General features: G+C 47.9%; 1 long non-coding RNA gene across 1 annotated transcript; it reads left to right on the top strand.

Moving 5' to 3' along the window:
• Positions 1-1,368: 1,368 nt before the first annotated feature.
• Positions 1,369-2,063, top strand: LOC119288893. The gene is made up of 2 exons (XR_005141336.1): positions 1,369-1,470; positions 1,542-2,063. It is a non-coding gene; the product is annotated as an uncharacterized LOC119288893 (long non-coding RNA).
• Positions 2,064-4,804: the final 2,741 nt, after the last annotated feature.

Below are 4,804 nucleotides of genomic sequence, written 5' to 3' on the forward strand. Positions count from 1 at the left end.
CCGAGGCGGGGTGGCTCGCGGTGGCTGGCCGGCGTGATCTCCGGCCGGCGAGCCGGGCGCGAGGCGGCGGAGAAAGCGCCCTGGCGGCGGAGGCGGCGAGGAGGGCGGCGCGGCTACGAGCTCGCGCGGCATCTCCGGGCGGTGGCGCTTGATCCGGGCCGGGCGGGCCCTACCTGGGCTCCGCAGGCCGGCGGCGGGCGCGGGAGGAGAGAGAGGGAGGAGGCGCGCTGAGGAGGCGAGGAGCTGGTTGGTTCGGGCGGCGGAGGAGGCGACGTGGCGGCGTAGATCCGCCGGAGTGACGCGTCCGACGGACATGTCCGGTGTGGGATGGACGTGTCCGGCGGCGCGAGGAGGGAGATGGCTAGGGTTTCGAGGAAAAGATCCGAAAACAAAAATTAAGGGGTCTATTTATAGAGGTAGAGGGAGCTAGGAAGCTCCAAATGAGGTGCGGTTTTCGGCCACGCGATCGTGATCGAACGCTCTAGGTGATGGAGAGGGTTTTGGTGGGTTTTGGGACAAAATGGAGGGGTGTTGGGCTGCAACACCCACGAGGCCTTTTGGTTCCCTCGGTTAACCGTTGGAGCATCAAACGAAGTCCAAATGGTACGAAATTTGACAGGCGGTCTACCGGTAGTAAACCAAGGCTGCTTGGTAAGTCTCGGTCCAATCCGGAAATGTTTAACCCCCACACACGAAAGGAGGTAGAAAGGGGCATCGGGTGACATAGGAGCACCGGAATGCAAAACGGACAACGGGGAAAATGCGCGGATGCATGAGATGAACATGTATGCAAATGAAATGAACATGATGACATGATATGCAATGTGTGGCACGCAAGCAATGACAAGGCAACAACAGCGAATAACTGGACGACACCTGGCACATCGGTCTCGGGGCGTTACAACAAGTGCTCAGCAGCAGCAGCAACAACAACAAGGGGAGGAGCACACCAGCAGCCACATCAACCAGGGGAGGAGCACAACAGCAGGAGCAACAACCAGGAGAGAGGAAGAGAACAACAGTAGCAGGGATGGAGGGGAGGAACACACCATAGAAGGGGCGGAGCAGAACAACAGCATGGGCAACCAGGGGTGGCGGCTGGAGAGGGTTGGATCGGTGGGAGGGGGTGGGGGATGATCGATCTAGGTTTATACTAAGCTGCGATCTAGTTTAAGTAAACACACCGGACTCTATTATATTAGCCGAAGATTTTCTTTAGCCTGCTACATTCTGATTGGTCGAACCAGGCCTCCCACGGATCGTGCTTCTCCATCGTTCATTCTTAATCGATCCGACGGTTCCTACTCTTTCTACTATCTATTTGTGATTTCGTTGATACCTTATCCTCTCACACAAACACGAGCACCATACCAGCAGCAGCCGCACTCGAGTACCTTCTAGGCTCTCCCCACCCGGCCGCAGTCGGCTGCGAGACGGGCCATCGCCCGCGCCTCCCACCGTAGCACGCCGGTGTGCCCCGCCTCGCGCTGCCTCTCTTTCGGTTGCTCTCGTCTCTCATCTCTCCCTGCCTCTCCTTGCAGCAATGGAGGCCGAGCGCCCATGGCGTCACCCGAGGTTACCTTCCAGCCATCATTCTCCTTCAAACTCGTCGGTAGCTGGCCTAATCCGGACGGATCCGGATGCCGGCGGCCCATTCCCGACCTCCCTGCCTCGCCTGGTTCGTCCGCCACTCTGATGTCGTCGATCTTGGTCACGGGATCCAGCGCTACCGATGGCTGGCCTCCTCCTCGCCTTGATGTGACGCACCCACACCGGCGCCTCCAACACGAGCAGCAGCAGCGAATGCCTCGACAAGGGCGTCTCCAGCATCGTCTTTATTTTAATTTTATTTTAAAGAAGTTTGCCAGATCCATGGCATGGCGATGAAGTCTGATTGATGTCTCGCGAGCGCTCGGTGGCGCTTGATATGGTGGATGCAGAATAGTATAGCTCCGTGTAGAGTAGTAGGCCTGATCTGGAAAAATATAATCTGTAATTCCATTTTTTGCTGTGTATTTCTTACTTTTTTGATTAAAATGTTATTTATATGTTATATTCTATCAGGCAATGAGTGTATTTAATCACAATTCTTTTATTGACTTAATTTTCCATGGATCAAAAGAAATGAAGTCATGGGCTATGTCTCAATTGCAATTAGTGGGCCCTTGACTGATCTGAAATTTAATGGGCTAAAATTCTTATGAGGTTCATCAAAACATGGGCCGATGGTCTTGACGAGATGAAATTTGGTGGGCCCAAATCCTAATTGGGCCGACTACTACATGGGCCGCCATGTCAGATCCACGTTGGCAGCCATGTCAGATGATGATGTGGAGTACATGATTACCCTGTTATCTGATAGTAAACTGTGACAGTCAAGAACCATCAAGGATCCATGACAGTACAGTCGATCCATCATGGAGTGCATGATGGTCAAATTGTGACGCGATATACATGATGAATTTCAGGTCCGTCACGGACGATCTACCTTGACGGTCTTGCGCATATATGTGACTGTTTGTATCCGTCATGGATTAACACATTTCTTGTAGTGGTTGCCCAACCCCACTTATCTCTTTGCGTGTGTGTTTCTGTGTACATTACTTTGCTTGGTCTACTTGTTGCATTTCAATCTTGCGAATCTTTTCCAACATTATTAAAGCTCATTTACAATTGCATCAAATTTTGTGCTACCATCCTAACCAAGCTCCACCATAAGCTTTTACTTGTGTAGGTGTGAGAAACCGACAAGAATTGGTACCAATTGTGCTATTTCCTTGTCCACATTGGAGTGATCATTGATCCACTTTCAACTTCGATCAAGGTACATTTGGTATTCGTTCTTCTCTTTCTACGACTCACATTCTTCTCTTGCAATGATGGATAGGCCAAGTACTTCTACCAACTCACTCTTCATTGAGCACGACGACGATATGAACTCCTACGTCACAAAGAGCCACCTCTTTGGTGCACAACGTGCTTTGGATCAACAGCAATGATAACCCACAAGTATACGGGATCGCAACTATTTTCGAGCGTACAGTATTCAACCCAAATTTATTGATTCGACACAAGGGGAGCCAAAGAATATTCTCAAGTATTAGCAACTGAGTTGTCAATTCAACCACACCTGGAAACTTAATATCTATAGCAAGGTATTTAGTAGCAAAGTAATATGATAGTAGTGGTAACGGTGGCAAAAGGTAACGGTAGCAAAAGTAATATTTTTGGGTTTTGTAGTGATTGTAACAGTAGCAACAGAAAAGTAAATAAGCGAAGAACAATATATGAATAGCTCGTAGGCATTGGATCGGTGATGGAGAATTATGCCGGATGCGATCGATCATGTAATAGTCATAACATAGGGTGACACAGAACTAGCTCCAGTTCATTAATATAATGTAGGCATGTATTCCGAATATAGTCATACATTCTTATGGAAAAGAACTTGCATGACATCTTTTGTCCTACCCTCCCATGGCAGCGGGGTCCTATTGGAAACTAAGGCATCTTAAGGCCTCCTTTTAATAGAGTACCGGACCAAAGCATTAACACTTAGTGAATACATGAACTCCTCAAACGACGGTCATCACCGGTAAGTATCCCGATTACTGTCACTTCGGGGTTAACGGATCATAACACATAATAGGTGACTATAGACTTGCAAGATAGGATCAAGAACTCACATATATTCATGAAAACATAATAGGTTCAGATCTGAAATCATGGCACTCGGGCCCTAGTGACAAGCATTAAGCATAGCAAAGTCATAGCAACATCAATATCAGAACATAGTGGATACTAGGGATCAACCCTTAACAAAACTAACTCGATTACATGATAAATCTTATCCAACCCATCACCGTCCAGCAAGCCTACAATGGAATTACTCACGCATGGCGGTGAGCATCATGAAATTGGTTATGGAGGAAGGTTGATGATGACGATGGTGATGGATTCGCCTCTCCGGAGCCCCGAACGGACTCCAGATCAGCCCTCCCGAGAGAGTTTAGGGCTTGGCGGCGGCTCCATATCGTAAAACGCGGTGAATCCTTCTCTCTGTTTTTTTTCTCCCTGAAAGTGAATATATGGAGTCAAGGTTGAGGTCGGTGGAGCGTCAGGGGGGCCACGAGGCAGGGGGCGCGCCTACGTGGGTAGGGCACGCCCCCACCCTCATGGACAGGGCGTGGGTCCCCTGACGTGGATCTTTCTTCCAATATTTTTATATATTCCAAAATAATTCTCTGTTGATATTCAGGTCATTCGAAGAACTTTTATTTCTGCACAAAAATAACACCATGGCAATTCTGCTGAAAACAGCGTCAGTTCGGGTTAGTTCCATTCAAATCATGCAAGTTAGAATCCAAAACAAGGGCAAAAGTATTTGGAAAAGTTGATACGACGGAGACGTATCAACTCCCCCAAGCTTAAACCTTTGCTTGTCCTCAAGCAATTTAGTTGATAAACTGAAAGTGATAAAGAAAAACTTTTACAAACTCTGTTTACTCTTGTTGTTCTAAATATGTAAAGCCAGCATTCAAGTTTTGAGCAAAGATTATGAACTAACCATGTTCACAATAACATTTAGGTCTCATGTTTACTCATATCAATGGCATAATCAACTAGCGGGCAATAATAATAAATCTCGGATGACAACACTTTCTCAAAACAATCATAATATGATATGACAAGATGGTATCTCGCTAGCCCTTTCTGAGACTGCAAAACATAAATGCGGAGCACCTTTAAAGATCAAGGACTGACTAGACATTGTAATTCATGGTAAAAGAGATCCAGTCAAGTC

The sequence above is a fragment of the Triticum dicoccoides genome, chromosome 4A, assembly GCF_002162155.2.
Source record: "Triticum dicoccoides isolate Atlit2015 ecotype Zavitan chromosome 4A, WEW_v2.0, whole genome shotgun sequence".
Lineage (NCBI taxonomy): Eukaryota > Viridiplantae > Streptophyta > Magnoliopsida > Poales > Poaceae > Triticum > Triticum dicoccoides.